Raw genomic sequence first — 23,078 nt, 5'->3', positions numbered from 1 at the left:
AGATTGGACTGGAGGCACCTAGAACATTGTTTATTCTTTTTCCTCCGCGGCTTGTTTCAGAGATCCACAAGCTGCTCTGGTATTCTCAACATCTGAATATTTTGATCAGCTCCCTGACAGTACAGGAGTTGCAAATACCAATGGGAGCTACCTTCCTCTTTCCTATTTTTTTTCTTATTTAATTTCTTATTTCTGGGAGGCTATGAGAATGGAAATACATTTGCTTATGCAGTCATAAAGTTCAATGTGTTTGCATGCAATCCAATGAGTCATAAGAAATAAATGCTCACACTGAACAATACAATAGTGTATTGTGGATTTAAACTGCATTAAAAATGATGTTACCTTAAACATATTATTTCCCTGTCCCTGGAGGAAAAGGGACATCTCCCAGCATCGCAGTTTTGGAGCCAGCACAATCTGTGGCCCTGTGCTGAGTATTCCCATTGTGTGCATCAGGGCAAGCACCTTAGGATTTGGTACCCTCTACCATCACACAGCAGTGGCTTGTTTCTCCACATTCCACTGCCAAATGTGATCAACATTTGACATTTTAGAAAAAGTTTCAAAAAACCCCAAACACAACAGCTAGTGATGTTAGCAGCCGCCAAAAACCCCTGTGCTTGCCAAACACCAAAGTGTCTCCCTCTGACTTCTCCATAAGAGACAACCAGGGTGTTGAAATCACAGTGCTCCTCACAACCCTTCCCTCTCCCCTAGCCCTCTCAAATCACTTTCTGCATTTTAGGCAATCCTGGTGTTAAGGCAGGGCCCTTTTTCACTCACTGGCCACCCTGCATAAAGGTAAAACCCTGGTGTAGCAAAACAAAGAGAATTAGGGTCTGAAAGGGAGATTTGATCGTCATTCAGCCAAAACAGCCCCCATTTAGTTTCTCAGTAAGCGTTCATCCTTTTTGATCCCAGACGGTGGAAAGGAAATGTTCAGTTTTAATTATTATTTGCCTTCAAGAGTTAGATTTCAAAAATGTATTAACCCAAAGCCAGGGACAAATCAGACATTTAAGCCTGAGAGTCAAAGGAAAACTGCGAGTTTGCAAATGAAAACAGAACAAGCAACACCAAAGTCTTCAAAACAGCTCTGAACCTACACTGAGGCTCTGCTCATCCCTAAATCCTGGTATACGCTGGAGTTATATTCATCCCTTGTGTCCTGTCTGTGACAGCCTCATAAAACTAAACAGGAATTTATGCCAGATTAAAAACAAAATCCCTTCTCTGCCTTACTGAATATTAAATTTTGCAGAAGACAATACCTATTGCTAAAGAAACACAGAAGTTATATGAGAGGCTGTAATTCAGCAGGATTATATTTAGAGAAAGAGTTTAGATGTCTTAGGATTTCTCTTCTGAATGCAGTGAAATGCAATTTTCATGTCCCAAAAGAGAATAAAATAATAAAAAAAAGTCCCTCTTTCCTAGTAATTACTTCTGCTCAAGCATTATCCATTACCAAGGTGAAAGAAACTCTGAAAGAAGTAGAATAGAAACCTTCTGAGTACAGTCTTGGTGAACTAAAGCCAACACTGACAATTTTGTAGCATTTTCCAAACTGTTCCAGTTAAGCACCAAATCCTGTGCTTTCAAGTGTGTGATAATTACGGATGCCCAAATGGAAACATCCGGTTTTGCTGGTTTTAAGTCTTACTTTGTCCTTACAAAACAAATGGAATAAGTAAAATAACTGAAAATTTGAATACTGTTGGGTGGGTAACGCAAAATGGAAATGACAAAGATTAGTGAGATGGTGAAGATCAATGAATTCCATAAAATTTGTGATCTAAAGACCTGATTTTATAAAGTGCTTCAAATCACACGGACAGAAAAGCCTGTGTATTTTTACATATATCTCTGGTAACATGGAACTTCAGGGTCCTGCTCCAAGTTTCTCCTATTTTAAACCCCAAATCACATGACCGTGATGCACAAAGACAAAAGTTCCTGCAGATGAAGTGCTGGTATCAATGAAGTCCCAATTGCTTCAGAAACCTTGAGAAAAGCAGATCAAAGTTCAACATAAAAACTCAAACCTTTATGTTATTCTGATTGCTGCATATTGTTATTTGTGGAACGTATAAAGTGCCATAAGCTATTTCCCTGTTTAGACAAGATAGTTCTTTAACATCTAAAAAAAAGTAAATTATAGTAAATTATGATCTGAGCTGAGTTATAGTAACCAGAGTTTCATGGGGTTTTATGTTAAAAGCTTCTCTTTCCCCTTGGCTTTACCCTGCTCCCTGTTGTTACAAGAGGAATATCAGATTTTCTGAAAACATGTTTAAATGGGATTTGCATAATTCATCTCCTAAAGTTTGGCTGTGCTATGCTGATGATTATTTCATACTTTGACCCCATCATCCAGAGCAATTATTCATATTTAGGTAAACATTTCAAGCCAAGCAGCTGTTTGAGTTTACTATGTAGAAAAAGGGAAACCTTCTCTTTCTTTAACCTTTCCTACTGGTTAATATTTTGCTAGGGAGAGTAGTCTGAGAAAACACAGAGGTTTTTTTTTAACTGCAATTTTATACAAAACAAGTTTAATGTACTATCCACAAATCAGTTTCGATTTATTCTAAGCATCTGTAGAATGAGATGAATGTCTTCCACCTCAGTACCACAAGTTTAAATAAGTCATAAATCACTTTTTGTTGGGGTTTGGATACACAATAGGTCAAACTGTCTTAATGTTTGTGTCAGTCTGTCATGAAAGCACTTACAAAAATCTGAACCTTTATACCTCCTCCCCCCATCCAAAAATCTATATTTACTCAATAACCTTTTTTTTCTTTTATTTGTTGCTTGCCCTTGTGAGACAAAACATACGCAACATCTATTTTTAGCTTTGCCTTTGACAGATCATACTTTAAATCTGAAACATTTAAATGAAGTTATGATGTCCATAGAAAGTCTTAAATACAACAGTGAATCTAATGGACTTTTGAAACAAAACAGTGAAAAAATAATTTGAACTTTTCTGGTATCTGGCAGTGTAAAGTCATTTTGATGGCTTTGTCCATTAAAATACAAATTGACTCTTTCCAGAATTTTGTTGCCTTATAATTTTTAGGAGATTTGCTGAGTTAAGTAGCTATGCAATAAAAATAAATGTCTGAGGTTGTATTGCAAATTTTGTTGTAAAACTGCTCTAACTGTATACAAACTTTACTTTCAAAATAGCCCTGATTAACTGTTGGAGTTTGTGAGTTAATATTTTTTTTTACAAATTATTTTCTTTCACACATTGTTAGTGTAATTAACGTAAATATTAACTGCTTTGTTGCAGGGTTGCAGCATATACCCTAAGCCACAAAAGCTTTTTAACCTCAACCACATTTCTATTAGATGAATTGTGAACTTGGCCCTTCGGGCAGGTTTTCAGGATCGGGTGGTCACCAGATAGCACAGTAACTTCTGTCAATGTATCTGGTTTGAGTTTTTAAAAGTCATAATTGTTATGGTAAGAAAAAAATATCTGCATTTTATTTTATAAACAGGGTACTGTAGACCAGCTCCCAGCACACTTTAGGAATTCTGGTTGGGAAATTTCTGCCAGCCTACCACACAGAGAGACAGAAAGAGGAAACCAAGTTGTTGATAGGTAATAATTTTCCTCTTATTTTTTTCTAGAAAAAAGCTATGGTCGAGTATCCCATAACTGTGGATGTCCTAAACAACTAGAAAATTAGCCTTGAGGTATCTGCGCCTCAGGAGTTGGTGATTTTTATGTGTTTTCTTTTTTCTTTCTTGCTCTGATTGGTATTAGTAACAAGTAATGTGGATAAAAGGACTAACTGTCCCTCTTGCCACTGAAACATGAATAATGGATCAGACCTTATCAATAGATCTTCTCAATCATTGTGTAAAGAGAATGAAATTCATGAGATCCTCCTAAACCTTCTCTTCTCTAGGCTAAACAGTCCCACTTCTGTCAGCCTTTCCTTATAGGAGGTATGCTCTCTTAATCATCCTTGTGGCCCTTCATTGGACAGTGTCTCTCTTGTACTGGAGAGCCCAGAACTGGATACAACACACTGAGCAGAGGGGAAGGACCACTTTCTTTGTCCTGCTGTCAATACCTTGTATAATGCAGCTCCCTTCTTCAGGTCCAAACCTTGGTTGGCCTCTGGGAATTCACCCAGGCTGTTCTTCCCACTCAGTTTTAAGAGGAGAAAAAATTATTTCCTTCTGGAAGCGGTGTTGTCCAGCCATGTTTTGTGTAATGCCTCCAGTGAGCTGATGATATCAGGAACACATATGGCACATGGGGAATCAACCTCAATCTGACCAGGGCTCGACAGCAGCAGGAGACATGAGTGAGGCAGAAAAGAGCCCCAGTGCTAAACACCTTCAGGCACCCCAGTTCTTTGTGGAGACACCTTCATTAGACCAGCAGCAGCTGAACAATGAACAATGATCAGTTTCTTAATGGGACTTTTTTAAAGCAAAATGCTTGATACAGTGGTTAAGCCAATTAAGTCTGATCCTTGATAATATAGAAGCAGATTTTCTGGCATTAATCCAGTCTTATTGTTTTCCAACAAATTAAAATAAGTAGAATTTGATATTAATATATTCATAATTTAAGAACAACCAAATAAAGATTGTGAATATTATTTTAATATTTAATAAAGAAGTGGTAGAATACATTATTTTTTTTTTTACTTTCTCTGTCAAAATAGAATATATGACATTTTTCCACATTAAATCTGATACCACAGTCTGTTTTAAAGTTGTACTTCTGTTTCTTGCTGAAGTGATGACAGGCTGTCATGCACATAGAGCTTAGCCAGGATACAGTCTATCTTCAGTATGAAGACTTCTCCAACATACAGTCTTAGAACTAAAAACTATGAAAATAAATTACACAGGTAACACAGGTATAAAAAAGAACAGATTAGGTTTTATTGAATAAATTAAATTAAATTATTTGCTTGTATCTGTCATAGAATCATAGAATAGTTCTGTCATTTACTAATATATAAGATAAAGTAAATAGTAGCAAAATCACTTACTCTGTCATTTCATTACATGTCATTATAAAATGTCCTGTATTAGGTTTTGAATGACTAATGTTTTGTAACACCTTAATTACTTTTCAGATAACATGGTATATTTCAGTTCAATAAAAACAATCATATTCATCCCATGCAAGGTCACAAAAGATATAAAAAAATTGATTTCAGGATAACTCAGACACATTTTATTGAATCTAGCCCTCAGTTATATATCTATCATTGCTAAGGCAATAGCAGGATCATGGTGTTGCCTTTGTAAGATACATGCATAAAAAGAGCCCTTAACAGTGACGGATTCTTCTCAGAGGTACAGCTAATATTGATCTGCTCCTGGTGGCACCCCAAATGCACTAGATACTTTCCAAAAAAAAGAAAGGCATAACTTCTGTTGCTGGACAGCTTATTACTGAAGTTCACTGACCCAGGCAGGGTTAGGTGAAGGAGGGGGAAGGAAAGAAACTCTACCTGAGAAACAGTTGAGTGGACCTTGTGTCTTAGGTTGATCCAGCTGGCTCCCAGGAAGAAAAAGTATATTCACATCTGACATAGGATACAGCACAGTAAGAAATAACCCCATCAAGGCACAAAGATGCTTGTGTGAGAGTCAAGGGCACACGTTAACATGTGGATGGTTATCAGCAGGCAGCAAATCTGGGAAACTTGTTGAAATCTCTAGTACAATCCCCATTCTTGGAAATATGCAAAACTTGATGGCATGTGATCTTGAGTGACATAATCTAATGTTGAAGTTGGATCTGACTTTGAGTCCTGCAAGAGTTAGATCAGATGAGTTGCATCTTAAATGGTTGTGTGATTCTGTGAGAAAGGTAAGATAGCTTTATTTATTCAGCCAAATCTCAAACAAGATCACTAGGCACCCATTCTGTGCTCTGGACACCTCCATCACATATTGAAAACCATGATGCCCACAGCAGCAGAGATGGGCTCACTCAGCTCACTCTCTTGCATGGCAGTGTTAACACAGGATGCAAACATGACAGGAGCAATATCGCTTGTGGGGTTTGCTAGTGTGTAAGGGGTGGTACATGAGAGGAGGGGGGAGCAGCTGAGAAGATGGGGACTCTTTAGAGGGATCACCCTAGAGGCAGCTTTCCTTTTGTTTTGTATAGACAAAGCAACATGCTGAACGGTTCTGCTGATCTCTGCTAAGACAACCCAGCAGCTGGGTCAGGGACTAGATCAGGAACTGGGTAGGACTTCAGAGCTTTAAGCTAACGCCCTGCATTCCACCAAAAAGCTTATCAGAGACTCCAGCCAGTGTCAGCACACAGGTCTCTATGTGCTGCTGGGATGCAGCTCCACTTTATAAGCACCCACAGCCTTTTGTAACAGCACAAGCTTGCAGATCGTTGCAAGGTGCAGCACATATCAGCAACCTAAGCTTCAGTGTGATAAAAGAAAGATAACTGAGACCACATGGGCAAGGAAAGGGGAATGACCTCAGCAGGGGATGATGGAAAAATCTTGCACCTGCTGGATCCTGACCTGTCTGCACTGAGAGTCAGCCTGGCTCTGAGTTTTGGTGGGCAAAGCTGTTGTCCTGCTGCCTCTGCTCAGCCTGCCGGCCCTACATCTAGACAGCAGCCTGAGGCAGAGGTACCTGTCATACTCGCACAGGTTGCAGCTGCCTTTAAATGAGCAAGTTGTCACACCAGCAGTGGTGTGGAGGGTGGCTCTAAAGCAGAGGAAACTGAGGCAGGCTACTGATAACACTGATGGAAAAAAAATTAATGGCTGAACCTGGTCTGTTGCCAGGCAAACCCCAGCATATGTACAGATACACATAATAAAATAATTGAAAAAAATAACAAAAAGAGAGGAATTACAGCAGAAATACTTAAATTGTTTTTATTTCCAGTACAATAAACAAATATATTCATTTTGCAAAACATGTTGGACTTCACAGTAATTGATACATCCAGAAAACCTGCCCATTACTGATCCTGTAAGATACAGACTGAGTTCATCTTTGAATGAGTGCCCAACCCCATGCATGAATTTGAAGTATAACGGAAAAAAAAGATGAATCATTTGTTTTCAAACCAGTTTCCTCACTGGGAAAATATTCCTGTAGGTCACACAGTACTTATTTACTCAGTAAATACTATGACAGTGAGATTTACAACCACGACATCAATAACACTGATTGACAAAGAACTTCCCCAAAGCTCTTTCATCTTCAGACAAACATGATACATGCACAAAAGGATGCAGTTAGACATTTACAGCTGAGCACGTCTGTTTGGAGCAGGGGTAGGTAGGGAAAGGGGGAGGAGTGCATGAAAAACAACACTTGATCTCTTTTTCCCCGTATGATCAGTGTTTGGAGCTCACTCATACTTGTTTTGAATAATCACTTACTTGTTTCACTGGTTGCTGAGGGCTCTTTTGATCTTTTAGAGAATGAACTGAAAAGGGATTCCTCTTTTAGAAAACTTGGGCAATTGTTTCCACTCAAATCTTCACATGCTCAGTTCATTATTTTGTCTGTACTGAATGAGCTAGGTGATAGTTCTCACTGGATCTGGTTAAGGACCATCTTGATAATTTTCCCTGTTGTCTGAATTCACCCACGCCACATCCACCCTGCAGGAATAACAAGGGGAAAAAGGAGAGCTTGGTGGAGATAAATGCAGCTGCTTAGATGCTCCTTTTTATGGAAGCTATTCTGTATTCCATGAGTATCTTTTGTTTGTGTCTCGTAATGGCCCTAGGATTTTATATTTATTGGTACCAATTACACTTGATCTTCTTTTCAATAAAACAATTTTACATTGTAAAATGACCTTGTGCCCAAGGAGAAAGTTTTGTGGGTCCCAATTACCTTGGAGAAATTTTTCTCATGGAAAAGAAGGCCTAACAATGCCATTTCTTCTTTCTTTTAAAATACTGGCTTTTTATTATTTTGGGTGCATAATTTAGATTTAATTTTTAATTTTGTATCATATTCAGGTATCTTTTACATTATATTTCATGTCATACAATTCTGATGTCACCAAAATATCAACTGAACATTCAAAAGCACATCTTACTTAGACTCTAGAGAAACAGGGAATGTCAGTTATGTTTTCTGGCCATCTTTAATACTAGACTTTTTGCCATTATCTGCAGCTGCTGAATCTACTGGTCTCTTTTACTCTGAAGGTTTATGCTGAATCTTTGAGCATTTCCTAAATAGCCCAGTTCTGGCAGATTAATATTACAAAAAAAACACATTTCCTCTAAAGGCTGGATTTTCTATGCAGTCAGTGCAGAGAAGGAGCTACTCACACCTGCACAGGGAGATTCTGTGTGCCTTTCTTTCGTGCCTAGCCTGAAGAAATGCAAGATTTGTGGAGAGGGGTTATATCTTTTATGGGACTAACTCCATGTAATGAGGATTTCAGAAGATGCAGCAGATTTCTTGACCACCTATATAGAGAATTTGGGGTTTATCCTTAGAGGAGAATTGCCTCATTAGGCATGGACAGTTTAAGTGCAAACTGAATTAAGCAGCCAAGTCCCGGCCGGTAGACACAAAAAAATCCTTGGAAACCTCTGAACGTGCACAGGAACTAAGGAGAAAGGCATAAATGGCTTTACAAGTAAACACCGGGTTGTGCCAGCTTCATGATTTCCAGGGTCTGGCTCCTGCTGTTCGAACGTGTGGATTTGACAATGATACAAAAATTGCTCAGCCAAGCGTTTGCATCTTGCTGCCTGTCTGGCATTCCTTCAGCTTTGCTTCTAGTAAAGCCTGTTCCCCATCACTAAAAAAGCTCTCGAGAAAGAGGGGCTTTTTAACACACTGCAGAGCTTGTGCCACCATCCAAAAAGGCAAAGATGTCTACTGCAGCTCTGGCAAGCAGATGGGGTGTGCTGACAGACATCTCAGACAGAGCATTTACAGTGCTCTGGGGGCTGCAGTTTATTCCCAGCTCTTGTTTTGCAGTGATAGTAGCTGGGAGATGAGCTGCTCTGGGGTTGCAGCATCTGACCTCACTGTCAGTATTGCAGGCCATGGATGTGGGTCCTCTCCTGAGTCACAGAGGGAGAAGGAGTGAAGCCAACTGCATGCGTCTGGCTGCTATGGAAAGCAGGAGGCTGAAGCAGGGAACACAGGCAACCAGGGAGTGGCTACACAAGAAGAAAGTCATTGTAATGCAGTGGTGGAGACATCCTTAGTTGGGGTAAGGGAGTTTGTGCCCCCTCCCATAGATGCAAGATTCAGTCAATGGCACCCTTAGCTATGTAGTGCACTTGCCTCTAGGAACAATTACCAAATTGCATCCATGTTTGAGGCCCTGAAAGTGTCCAATGTGATGCAAGTGTACAGAAACAAGCAACACCAGCCCCAAAGAACCATGGAATAAGTAGTTAGACTACAGCAGGGCAGGGTGGAAAAGAGAGGTCAGAAGGGAAGTAAGAAATGTTCAGTGATGCATCTAGAGGCAGAGTAGAGATGGGGTGTGGGGCCCAGATCTTCCAATTGTGTTTAGTGATAACGTTCTGTGAAAAATAAAATCAAAGAATTAAGCCAGACTGCACTGTATCTGCCTCCTTCTGTCTTCTTTCCCTTTCAGATATATTTGCTGTACACATATAAGGGCACTGAGAATACTAACAACACTGCAGAGGTGACGCCGAGTTAATGACTGTATCAGTACTGATGCATGTAAGAAAACCAGATGTAAGTCACCAGTGTAACAGCACAGACATACAGAGACATCCACACCTATTTGTGTTAGGGCTTGTACACGTGAAGAGCTGCAGACTCATCAGACTTGGGTGATGACCGGTGTGCAGGGGGAAAGCTGGTGCAGCCCAGATTTCTCCCCAGCTGGCACACCCGGGCATCCTGCTTTCCCAGGCAGCCGCTCTGGAGCCAGTGGCAATGCTGTGAGAAAACCACTAGATGTAGATGCAGTGTTAGACTGTCACTGGTCCAGCAAAATGTGGTATCTGTCTTCAAGGGAAAATTACCTTCCATGAGAGGGGGCAGGTGCTTCTAAACAGAAATTAAATACCTTTTAAACATTATAGTGATCTTAGGATTCATAACAATGACAACAAGTGCATTGATTGAGGGTCTTCTAATAATGTCTTACTTGTTCAATGTTTTTTAGAAAAGCTTCCTTATGTCTGTTGCATTATGGCTAAGTGCCATGCTATAACACATTATTCTCCTTAAGTTATCCCCCATTCTCCCTCCAAAGCCCCCATCCCTCCTTGCAGCATGGTCACTGAGATTGCTTTGTCAGCTCACTAGGGCAGCACTCAGGGCTGTTCCTGCTGCAGGTACCACTACTGTGCTCTTCGGTGAGAGCAAAATACTGAAAAATAAATAGTAGGTAAATAATGGTCCTGTCCTAAGGTAATGAGGCTCTTTTCCTGAATGTGGATGAGGAATTCATCAAAAGGAGAAGGCTAATGTAAACTCCTTCATGCTTAAATCATCTAAATGGTGCATGAGAAACACTGCCTGGTTATACTCTGCCTCGGGCAATAGGGGGGAGCATCAGCTAATATAAATCCATCAGATCTAGAGCAACATACAGCAGCGCTGGGCTGAGCCAGCAGGTCTGTTTGCGTGAGGCTGTCATGGTCAAGGAAAATGCCCTGTTAAAAGAGCCCCCTGGTTGCAGTGGGCCAGGTAAAAGGCACAAAAGTCTATTGCCGAGTGCTCGTTAAAGCCAGGTCCATTCACTTTCTTTCTATTAAGAAGGCACTTCTTAATTCATATTTTCCATTTATTTTCTAATAGGATATAAAGTCAGGGTAGTGGATTTACCCTGCAGCACGTTCCTAGTGTCTGAAGAGTAGCAGAAAAAAAACATCTAGAGGGGAACAAAAAATACAATCGTTGGCCAACTGGTAATTTTCTTAAGAGAGTGAGCAAAGAGGAGAGGCAGCCTGCAGGCCCAGGGTGCTTGCACGAAATGGAGCATTCAGGGAGGCTCAGAATGAATAAAAATTGGCAGTTTTCAAAGACAAGCATCAGATCCGATTTATAACAATGAAGCATCAAACAAAAATACAATTTAAATAAAACCCAATATATAGCTATTGAAAGACATTTTGCAGTTTTCTTACTCCTGTCAACTCCTGGTATCACTGGCATTCTCATTCCTGGGCAAACGCATCACAGCATCCACATCACCAGCTCAAACAGGGCCAGGAGGCAGGTTTGAGCACTGGCCCACCAATTATGCAGCCTGTTTAACTGTTAACACGCTTCCAGGCAGGGTTTGGTTTACGCCAGATAAAATTTTCCCAAATCCTGCTTGAGCAAGGTTTGGGAAAGGCCATGTCCTAGGGTCGGTTCCCAGCAGACGGCATGGGTGTGACTGCATCAGGCAGGCTTCCTCTGCTTAGTCCTCCAACCTACACCCAGGCTTTGCACCCACACATTCCTCCACATGCTGGCACTCTACACTGCAGGTTTTACAAACCTAACAGCCACCCTCCTGGCACAAGAAAACAGGAAAGAATTAAAAAGTAGCAGACAAAACCCTCACATTTTCCAGGCATTTTTAGCTGGAAAAAAATCCTTCCAGATATAATAATGATGGCACAGAGGCACAAGCTGGGGTGTTGAGAAAATGCAGGTCGAGCCCTGTTTAAAGTATCCGAGCTGCCTCTCAACCTCCAGGCCAAGGACCAGTTTCCAAACCTGTTTTGATGTGCAGGATGGGTGAAGCCTTAAATCCCAGTGAAGAAATGTATGGTTGCTCTGTAAATGCTGTGGTGGAAATGAAACGATGTACATGAATAAAACAGCTCAATCTCATAAAACTGGGAGTCAGGAAAGTTCTCCCTGCCTTGGGCTGGGTGGACCTGCCTCACTGACACTGAACCATGTTCAAGAAGCTGCTGGGCAGCAACTGAAATCATGCTGTGGAAACTGACCCTCAAGCCTAGGGTAGCACTTTGCATTGCAGAGATTGGAGGGCACCATCTTTCTGAGATGAATGAGCCACAAAAGCCAGTTGGCCTTTTCGCAATGAATGATTTTGGCAAGAATGAGTTTTTCTCCAAACAGAACTCTTTGCAGCATAATAAGATTTTTTTTTTATTTTGTGAAAGTGTTGAGCGACTTAATTGTTTTTCTTCCTGTACCTTGACATAGCATTAGCAAATAGCTACTAAACTCTTTACATGCTCAAATCTCCGTCTCTAATAAATCAGTGGGAAAGACATTAAGAAACATTGTGACATCTTCATGAGAAAAATAACCATGATTAATGACAATTTCAGAGACATTAAAGAACATGGTTTGTGTTGAAATATTTAGGATTTTAACACTTAGCTCCTAGCGACAAAGTTGGTTTGTGATCAGCTTGTCTCAGACCTCCTTTCAGGAGTCATCCACATGCTCAGTGTTTGCTGTTACCTTCAAAGATTATAATCTTAGTCAAGCAGAGACTCATCTTCTCGCATGTTTGCAAAGCACTTGCACAACTTTGAATGTTGCTGAAGTTAGAAGCAACAGACCCATCAGCACAAAGATCATGTAAAAGATAAAAAGAAAAAAATATCAGTCTTTAAACTGCATGTGAGTGAAAATATGTTTCCAGAAAGGAAAGAGAAAAATGCATAATATAACCCAAGATCCACATAATGACACAATTTAGCATCTCAGCAAGCTCCCGGCCAGCTGTGTAGAGAAGTACACAAGCACATTATGCCTACATCTATATCTGTGTGGCAGCAATATGTGTGTACAGCCCTGAGCTAGCCTTGCTCTGCCTAGTGTGGGCAGACAACAGCAAGGAAATGGCTGGGATGGTTGTGCAGGCTCACCATGGGGTCCTCAAATGACTAGCATTACCTAGAACCCCTGCGCTCTGTTTTCCTTGCTCTTGCTGTCTGGGCTAGGTCATTTACAGCCACAACACTGCTTGTGGTTTGCTCAATGCAAAAAAAAAAGAAAGACATTCCCCATTCTGATGTACTTACTGCAGGAGGGTTTGACCTGTTTGTGAACTGTAGGGGGTGGCTATGGAAAGGACATTCACATACACAAAAACTGCATCTAGGACATTTGTGAAGCTTTCTGTGCCTTTCCTGAAAAGTTTCAGGGGTCCAAAAGTGAAAAAGGTATGTGCTGGTTTCAGCTGGGATAGAGTTGATTTTCTTCCTAGTACCTGATGCAGTGCTGCGATTTGGCTTTAGTCTGAGAATAATGAGATTTACCCTCTTATTAGTGTTAAGGGGATACAATTATACAGCTCAGTTCTGTGTCATGCAAAGGTATCAAAGAACTAGCCAAGAAGCTCTAAGCCATATAGACATCATATTTCGGTTGGTCTAATACACCTAATGTCTCATAGAGGTTGGAAGGCAGTTCAGATACCTTGGTGTATTGCTGTAGTCTGATGGGTAGACATATGCTACTACTGAAATGGGGAAGGGCTGGCGGAAGGAAGGTGTGTGAATTACTCAAGATCAGAAAAATACCTGTGGTGGATCCAGTGACCCAAATAGCACCCATGCACTCACACACCCCACCCTCCCTTTGCATCTGTGCAGAGGGAAGAGGAGAGGGGTCAGCAAAGCACCCAGTGAAGGTGAATAATACATTGATATCTGCTGGAAAACCATGCTTACAATTTGGTGACAGTCACCTCCTCAGTGTGCTAAACCTACTCACAGACATCATGCCTAGCCTGACCTTTTAAACCTGATGGTAAAAGGTAGGACAGCTCAGTTCATTACTGCAGGTCGCTAATGAGATCCAGCACTTAGAGACCCCTCAGACATGCTGGGGAAAAGGTCCTACCCTTCCTGATCGTTTGTCAGATATGCTGAGTCTTACCCGATATTCACAGCAGGAAGCAACCAAATGTCATTAAAGCCTGTCCTTACTGTCCAGAGACAACTGTTTAATGGAGCAGGTCACAGGTCCTGAAAGAGCTTTTAGACATTGCCGGGTGAACAACTGAAACAGCACCAGCTGGCAGGAGACAAATTTCAACCTGTGGCATAATATGCACAGAATGGGAGGTATTTACTGGGTTTACTGAATCAAAGAGGAAAGATACAAATGGTAAAACTAATGGCTTCAGCAGAAAATACAGACCAAAAGACCAGAGGTCCCTTAGTTGGGGTTACCAGGGCAGGGGTCCTTGCAGCTGATGGGTGCAGTGTTCCCCAACCCCTGACTCAGGGCAAGGACTCAGGGCTTAAACAAGTTTATTGAGGTGAGGGTATGGATTAAACCTCCTTCCATACTCACACAGCTGGCTTGCTACATTTTAAATGCAGAGACATTTTATTAGTGTAGTGGGTGTCAGAGCCACCACCCTCGGTACCACCACTGCCTCGATAGTGTTCACTATCATGGTAGCCTGTGCTTGACCAGTTTCATCATACCCCACGTCACTCTCTGATGCACAGTGTGGTCCCCACTGGAACCTGGTGGGCACAGAAGAGTCATGGCACTGGGAGAAAGGGGGAAGAGCTGCTGCCTTTCACTGTGCTGGGCACAAACATGGTGTGTGTGTTGAGCTGCAGCAAAACCACCACACTGCTGGCAGCCACTTCAATGCCTCGAAGCCCCTCCTCATCCTGTGGACATCCCAGGACACTCACCTGTACTTTGTCGCTGACTTACATTTCAGAGAAGCAATTTCTAGCTTGGTTTCTCCTCTGCCACACCACAGCCTTCTCACCAGTTTACCTGCAATGCCATTTGAACATGTGTTCATACTGCAAGCCCAGTAGGTAGACAACCTGCCTTTGTGCTGAGGTGGGGTTTAATTTTAATACTTTGAAATTCCACAGTGTTCTTCCGAGTGTGGCTGCCTTTCAAAATGACAAAGCCTTGAGTGCAAAGGGCTGGATTATATCTGCTGCAATCTGCCATTGCTAAGTGCAGCTGACCTCTTCCACTCAATCCAGTTCCAAAACACACGTCTGGTCACTCAGCATTAACATTTCTTTTGGCACACAGTGTTTAACAGATGTGCTATATAGATTTTCTAAAAAAATACACACATTCAGCTTTTCCTGCAGAGTTCTCACATGTGATGAGTCTGTTACATGTCTGTTATTTAAAACAAACCAACAAACAAGTGCCAAGGTGGGAGAAAAATGACTTGATGTGGGACCTCACCAATTCATGACTGAAACTTGTAGTTCTTGCAGAAGTTTTAGCCCTGGTATGGATGAGATGCTGTTTCAGCCTGCTTCCCGTGTGTCCATGCACAGACATTCAGAGCCCCACAACTATCCTGTGAACACCAGGACCTTCCCACACCATGTTCACTGCTGCCTCAGGTTTTTCTCTGACGCAGACCCTCCCGCTCTCCTTCAAGCTGCCATTATTTTTTGCCTTTCCCTGCCTGACCTCTGCCTCCATGCTGTGCTCTCCTGCTTGGTACCTGCTTCCCTCATCCCTGCTACATTCAGCATGCAGAAGAACGATGGATGGGAAGTCTACAAGCATACAGGAGAGCCTGTGGACCAGCTGCTACAAGAGCTGGCAGGAGCCATCAGGTCTCCCAAACTACATCTGCTGGTTTTAACTTTGGATCAAATACAGACAGGACTTCCTAGGCTTACCTGTTTGCATGTGAGACTCCTCGTTAAAGATGCTGTTTAGTTGAGCTGTACAGTATCCTGAGTGATGTTAACAGATTGGTTGCAGGGAGAGGGGACCGGGGTCCTGGAGGCTGACACTGCTCACCACTAGTCACCAAAGCAGTGGGAACCACCAGGAGCTGCAACCACTGTAAAAAACATCACAAGAACAAACAATTCCCACAAAACTGTATCTTACTTTGCTTGGAAGAATTGAAACACAGCGGTGGACTTAAAGATAAAATAAATAGCATATTAAATTGGAGTCACCATTCTTCTGCCAAAAACTCTGCCTGACATGTACTGCTTAACATGTGTTTATTTTCCTTTGGATGAACATGGCTTCATGTTCCTTAAAATGCTCCCGCATAAAATGAAAGCATAATATGCAAGACAAACTCTTGAAGATGTATTGAAGATACTTATGACATTCTTCTGTAGACAGTGTTTGTTTAACCATCTTTATTCACAATAATTGACCGTTGCTATCGCTATTCTTTTTAGCACCAATTAAAAGTTGTTCTGTACTTCTTTACCAATATATTTTTAAGCCACCCGATGTTTAATACAAGTTTGTAACCTGCAGGCTCAAGTCTCATGGAGACTCGTGCACATGAATAATTCATAAACTAAAGAACAGTGGCTATTAACATAAGTAAAACTACTTGAAAGAGAAAAGTAACTCATGCTTGAATTCCTAGCAGGAATTGACCTTAATTTGCTCTTCAGATCTAGGCTGCCCTATTAGGAAGCTTTCTTGTCTGTGTTTTTATTTAGTTTATATAGGTAGGAAACATAGATAAAAGAAGGTCTCCAAACTCTATAAACCTTCTAAGCTAGAGTGAGCTTTCATGAAGGCTGTAACTCTGTGGACAACACCATAAACCAAAGTGTTTCTCTACCTCCCTCACAGCCTCAATGTTCAATCATTCCTGTATGACTGTGAGGAGGCAGAAGAGATGACTCAAATGCCACTAGTGTTTACAAGATGGTTCTGTAAAGCCTTAAAAGCAGGCACTGATGTCAGTGAGGCTCAGCTGACACCGTGCATTTGCATTCATAGTGTAAGAAGCAAATCCCTGATAAGTAATTATTTATTTCCTCGATTTTCTTTAAACAGAAAGAAAGCAAAGAAAATTGTAAAGAGCAATGAAACTGAACTCAGCTGTTGCATTCACAGAGTTCCATACATTCATCTTGCTCTTAAAAGCTGTAGGGAAAAATCTGATAAGAGTACAGCTCTCCCTCCTTTCAAAGTAAACAGTGAAATATAAACTGGATTACTTTTCATATCAGGAACATGTCAGTGGTGTTTTCAGGTGTTCAGCTTGATTACGAGTTTTGGCCATTTTATTCCAGAAAACCTCCACTGTTTCGCTGGATTCAAATTGTAATAGAAGTAAATGCTGAGGTGATGTAGCCTAAGGTCCCTTTTACTTGCTGTGTGGTAGAGAAACATAATAAAAGACTGTCTGCTGCCTTCAAAAGTTAAAAAATTGCCAGTTGTAAATGTGACTTGAACACTTTTAAGAAAAATCAGATTTTTTTTTTGAGTCATTTACCATATTCTTACCATGTGAGGTGCCTGTAGCACCAGAGAAGGAGACTCACTGCAGCTACTGACTGCAGCATGAGCACTCTCTCCCTTCTCTTGGAACTGGCAGCTCATTAGCAGCCAGTTTATCAACTCTGCCTTTCCACAGGCTTGTGAGCCCTCTGAATTCCCCATGGTCTTCCTGCCTTAAGATAACAAATCCATAATTTTTTCTACACAACAACAGGACATGAGATTCAAGGGATGAAAAGTGAATTTTGGACTTTGATCAATGTCTTGGATGAAGTTTAATAAACTTCATGGATTGAGATGCGTTCCTGCACTTCCACCCCAAAACTCCCTCAGTTTCTGACAGGAAAAAGTATTCTTCACTATATTCTCCAGGTTGCCCCTCAGTTGAGGACATTTTCAATACAGAAGGTGCAGAGTGGCCCAACGTTCCTTAGCTTCATGCTTGTATAATTTTGTGTCTTCACCCAGGTTGCATGGACGAGGCTGTGTCTGTGCCACCTCCTTCAAGTTAACAAACTCAAGTTATTTTTCTTCTCTGTTGTCACAGAAAACATTTGTAAACATTGCAGAGCACAGGAATGCAGCCTGGCTTTCATCCGTACCTTATCAAGGTGTCCTGGCCACTAAACTCTGGCAGTGGTTCCCATGTCACTGTCTACCTTACATCTCTTGCTGTGCAGTCCTGCCCAGCAGGATGGGCAGAGGGGAGCAGATCTCCCCCTGCATGCCCTGCTTCATGTCAACATCTTCACTTTGCATGCAGCATTTCCTCCACAAGGCTTAGCAGGCCCTGCCCACCGCTAATACCCAGTGAACTCTGCGAAATTAATCCTTTTTTAATTGTTCTTATGAAGATTTGAGTAAGGGTCTAGGAAAAGAGGTTTCAAAAGACATTTAAAAGAAAACCTAAACAATTTGCACAGAGCAAGACTTTTAATATATTCCAAGTTATCTTAGTCCAACAGCTGCTCCTCAGATGCTGATGGGTCTGGATGAGGAAGCAGTGCTACCAGTCCACCTGTGGGGAAACCCTGATTCAGGCACCTGATCACTTACAGTACCCCTACCTCATAAGAAGTGGTCCTAGGTGGCCATGTACTTTCCACATAGGCTCAAAGGCATTTTATCGTGTTCTATAAATGCATCCCCAACACCCAGTTTAGCAAGTTGGAAACACTGCTGGAGCCGGATAGGTCTTATGGTTAAGGATGAGCAGAGTTTGCAGACCCTGACTTATAGGTCCCTGGGACCTTGCTATCAGCTTGCTCTGGGTTTTTCTAGTACAAAGTTGAGCTTTTGAAGCTTCCCTCTCCCTCTGTGCTATGCTCCCTTGTACTTCAGTCAGCACAGCTGCACGACAAGGAACAAGCAGAGCAGCCTTGTAAAGCATGAACCATCAGAGCATAAGTACCTTGAATAAACAAACTGTGAGGAGAGAAAAGAATCCTGACTGACTTCTTGCATCTCTTGATGAAAGCAGCATGTCCTGGCAGCCTGCATGTCTCAGCTCCAGAGGGATTAGCGTGGTGTTTACCTGCTCTTTCCCAGGCTGGGAAAACGCTTGATCTTGCTAATGTGTACACGAGTTTTTGACAGTTGCCATGGCACAACAGGAACTTTGCCTTCAGTCTTTTTGTTTGTAACCTTTGAGGACTAACCAGCCAAGCTTCCTGACAGCATCGAAATACAGCTTATTTTAAATTAACTTCCAGGGCAAAAAGGGCTGCTTTCAAACGATCAGACACTGAGTCAGATATTCCTCTGTCAGCAAGCTTCAGCTTTCTTTCAAGGAGAGGAAAGGGGTTTTCTGTTCCCAGAGAGCAGGGAACTGGGTGGCTTTTGGGGATCTCCATGGAAGGAGCCAGAGCAGGAGGGTGGTGCTCCTGTGCCTGCACCTGAGCTGGAGGAACAGGGAAACATGTTCCCCTCCTGTGGGAGTCTGTCTGGGTACTAGTTCACTTTACTTTGTGCATGGTATTTAATACTTGTCTTCTGGTAGTAACTAATGCTCCATTGTGTCCCTGGGCACTTTGTGTAAAGCCCTATTTAATCACAATAAAGGCAAGATGCTGCCAAGAACATGCAGTGGGGGGGTTGCAGAACAAAATTAGGAACATTTCCTCGTGTTTCACAGCTAGAATAAGAGTGCACCTACAGCATCAAGTATGTCACAGTTAGGGCCCATAGTACCGGTGCCTGTGTAGTCTTTTCTTCATTTTACCTTCACTATGCCCATCTTCCTTCATATACTTGAACACCAACATATTAAATAGGATTTATATTGGTTAGGTAGCAGAACTAATACCAGCTGATGTGGTGGTTCAGCAGTGAGTTGTGTACTATGGTTGAATGCCTTCCCCTAGCCCACACCACCAACAGTGTCCTAGCGTATGGGCAGCATATTTGCTATATAAAAGCAGGTAGAAGCTGGAAGAGACCTCCAGGATTGTGTGGTGATGCCTTCCCTTGCTGTGGGATGAGAACAGTCTTGTGCACACAGGTGTCAACATACCCGCTATCACACAATTAAAACTCAGGATTGAAATAAGCCTTTGCTTCAATTTTCAGTTTGTGAAATGCTGATCATAAAGAATGAATAATGCAAAAAATAAAAAGTAAATAATTAATAAAAACCTCTGTTTGCTATTTCCAATAAATGGTGCTGTTGTCTAAATAAAGGCAATGCTGAAAGAAGAAACAATATTGCCAGTGGTAATACCCCCTGTTTTTACTGGCTCCACTTATCTGGATCTTATTTGGCTTGGAACTACTGGAGTAACTAGTTCTCAAACATTAGCATCAGCACTTAAATTTATCAAGCTCTGAGGACTATCTGTTGAGATAAACTCATTCTATCCAAAGTGGCAACATTAACAGCACTGATGGAGCCTCAAATAGAATTGGCAACTCCTTTGCAGTGTTAAATAAAGTAACAACAGAAAATTCACACCGTGGCTGGTCACTCCCCATGCAAACAAGCAAAATTCCCACGGGGGGGGGCTTTTCACCTCCGAAATGGCTTGGTGAATGGGAAACAGCAAGATATGCCCCTTTTCTGTCAGAGCTAAAAGTCACGTCCTGGTTTAACTCCTTGCTTCCCCTTCATCCCCATTAAAAATTCTGGCATTAGTTTTCTAAATTTGGGAGGAGAAAAAAAGGAGGGGGTCAGATACCAAAACTGCTCCCATTCCCAGTCTTTAATCTATCTCTTTCATCACTGCTGTTTCTTCCCTGAGTTTGCACAATGGGGTTAAAGCCCAAATGTGTAAGAAGCCGGATACTGGTTATTCTATAACTTATCCAGAGGGACAAGTTGAGATGAATAGACCTTTCTTAGTATTGTTCAGTACTGGTGGTGATTTGGAGGGTAAAACCTCTACCTTTCTTCAAGGAATTGACTGTCTTAGCCTATGTTAACTGTAGTATGCACGGCAAAATGCAGTCTGCCTCACCTGGAATAACCAGAGGTATCCTACAAACACTTTACCATGCACCAAGCACACAAACTACCCAAGCACCTTTTTACAAGCTGTCTTTTTACTGCCTGGAGCCCTGATACCTAAAGAAATGAACTATTAATTATTTAAATGGCACAATAATTTTGCAAAAGATGGCTAGCAAGTTAAATGTGGATTCAAGCAATATAAATGTGGGTTCATATTCTTATAGCTGGTTCAATAATACTGCTCAAGCTTAATCTGGAACCGATCATACTATTTATTTTCTATAGCGCGTGATTAAATTAGGGGTTTTTTTTCTTGTTTGTGAGACATTCACAATGGACTCCTGTTTCCTCTCAGTCTGACTTCTGACTAAGTGCCAGATAACTTACACAAACTAACCTGTTCGTGAACTGCTGATTTCGACTGGCTAACTAAGATGCATGGCCTGGCTCCAAATTGCTGATTGGAAGCTTCTCATACAAGTCTCTTGTGACAATTAACAAATAGCACGCTGAGGTTCATATGCCTACTTACAGGCAATCACCAATATCTCGTTTCAGGACTGCAGTGAGCTTGCCACTTGGCCCTTCTAGTACTTTGTAGGCTGTGCCAGGGTGGCCATTGTGAAAGTACAGCTTGTACTTTCCAATAGAAGTTTTGCAGCTAACTTCTACAGCTCACTCTAAAATAAATACATATACAACTTGTCTGCCTTTTCCAACTTTGCCTTTAGCCAGCATAATTTTTTTTTAACTGAAGAATCATATCCTGTCAGAGACAATAGTGAAGCAACATTTCTACCATAGACAGGGTTAGAAAACTCATTTACTAACAGACATTTGTTCCTTGTGTGATCTTAATGAAGTAACATGTCTAAACAATAAATATGAAAAGCTAGCACAAGGATTGATGGTATAAGAAAGTTTTTTCATTAGAAAGCACCAAAAAGCACTTACAGAGAAAGGACTCCTCTTGAACTCTATCAAGTCTGTGTGTGAGGGCTGTGCGTGACTAGGAATTTTAATTAATTAACCAAAGGGAGAAGATTGGTAGAGGCTTTTGTAGACCCTTGTTATTGATCAGAAAGAAGACAAAAAATGAAGGAAGGAAGGAAAGTAATGGGTAATTGTCCTGGGTTCAGCAGTAGCTGTCATTTTTCTCCTTCTTGGTAGCTGGTGCAGTGCTGTATTTTGACTTTCGGCCTGGGAACAGAGCGGATAATAATGATGTTTTGGTCTGGCCAAGGACTTTGTGAGCCTCATGCTCTGCCAGGGAGGAGGGGAAGCCAGGAAGAAGCAGAGACAGAACACTTGACCCAAACTGACCAAAGAGGTATTCCATACCACAGCACGTCATGCCCAGGATGTTACCTGGGAGGGCAGAGGACTGGAGGGTTGGAGAAGGTATCAGTCGGTGCTTGGTCAGGCTGGGGGGGCGCAAGTTATCGGTCGGCTGGTGGTGAGATGTTGTATTCTTTTCCTTTGTTATTTCCTTTATTGTTATTATTATTGGTGGTAGCAGTAGTGATTTGTGCTATACCTTAGTTACTAAACTGTTCTTATTTCAGCCCGTGGGAGTTGCATTTTTTCTGATTCTCCTCTCTGTCCCTCTGGGAGTAGGGGGAGAACAAGAGTGGGGGTAGAGTGAGTGAACAAGCTGTCTGGCTGGGGTTAAACCACGACAGTAATGAAACAGCAGAAATAGAACTTGGAGAAAGAATGATTCTTGTAAAAGTCATCAGATAGAAGGTACAGTTAATGACTTTCCATGTAGGACACTAGAAGGCACCAGTGAGAAACAACTGAGAAACTGATGCACAAGAAGTTCAAGGAGTCCAGACAAGAAAATCTGTGAACTGGAAGTAGTTTGCAGAATGTAAAAGTAAATACTGTAGGGAAAAACAAAATACAGTTGAGTAGCAATCAAAATCGATCTCTGGTACTAAAGCATTTATGCCAACGAGAAAAGAGAAATAAATACCAGACTGCTGAAACCTCTTTGGTACTGATGATGGTATAGAAAAATATTACTTAAGAAAGACTGCTAGAAAAGATATTAACAATACAGGACGACAAATATTATACACAATACCATATCATTAGTAGTGTGTATAATACACAAAAAAAGCACAACATCATTAAGGATGGTTTTCAGTTCCCAGATATCAGTTAGAGAGGCAAATAAGATATCTGGTTTGATAGCCAAGAAATTTCCTCATCAGTGTACAACTGAGAGACAAATTCCAGAGCAAAGAAGGGATTTGCATCTGGTCCTGTTAGAACATAGAATCATTGAATCATAGAAGAGTTAGGGTTGGAAAGGACAACATGAGGCTACTGTAAAAGTTCTGGCCACAGATCAACAAGGATCAACAAAAAAAGCCCTTATTAAATGTTTTCCAGCTTCAAAAGGGGAATATGTAGGATACAGGAAGAGCTAATGAGTGAA

General features: G+C 41.5%; 1 long non-coding RNA gene across 1 annotated transcript; it reads right to left on the bottom strand.

Annotated features, from left to right (window-relative positions):
• Positions 1–4,616: 4,616 nt before the first annotated feature.
• Positions 4,617–19,141, bottom strand: LOC133214598 (uncharacterized). The gene is made up of 2 exons (XR_009726168.1): positions 18,599–19,141; positions 4,617–4,868 (listed from the first exon to the last, which is right to left on the bottom strand). It is a non-coding gene; the product is annotated as an uncharacterized LOC133214598 (long non-coding RNA).
• Positions 19,142–23,078: the final 3,937 nt, after the last annotated feature.

The sequence above is a fragment of the Neopsephotus bourkii genome, unplaced genomic scaffold (genome assembly GCF_033783945.1).
Source record: "Neopsephotus bourkii isolate Nb327-2 ecotype Australia unplaced genomic scaffold, CSIRO-AGI_Nbou_v1 NB_908, whole genome shotgun sequence".
Taxonomy (NCBI): Eukaryota; Metazoa; Chordata; class Aves; order Psittaciformes; family Psittacidae; genus Neopsephotus; species Neopsephotus bourkii.
This window is presented reverse-complemented; position numbering and strand designations above follow the sequence as displayed.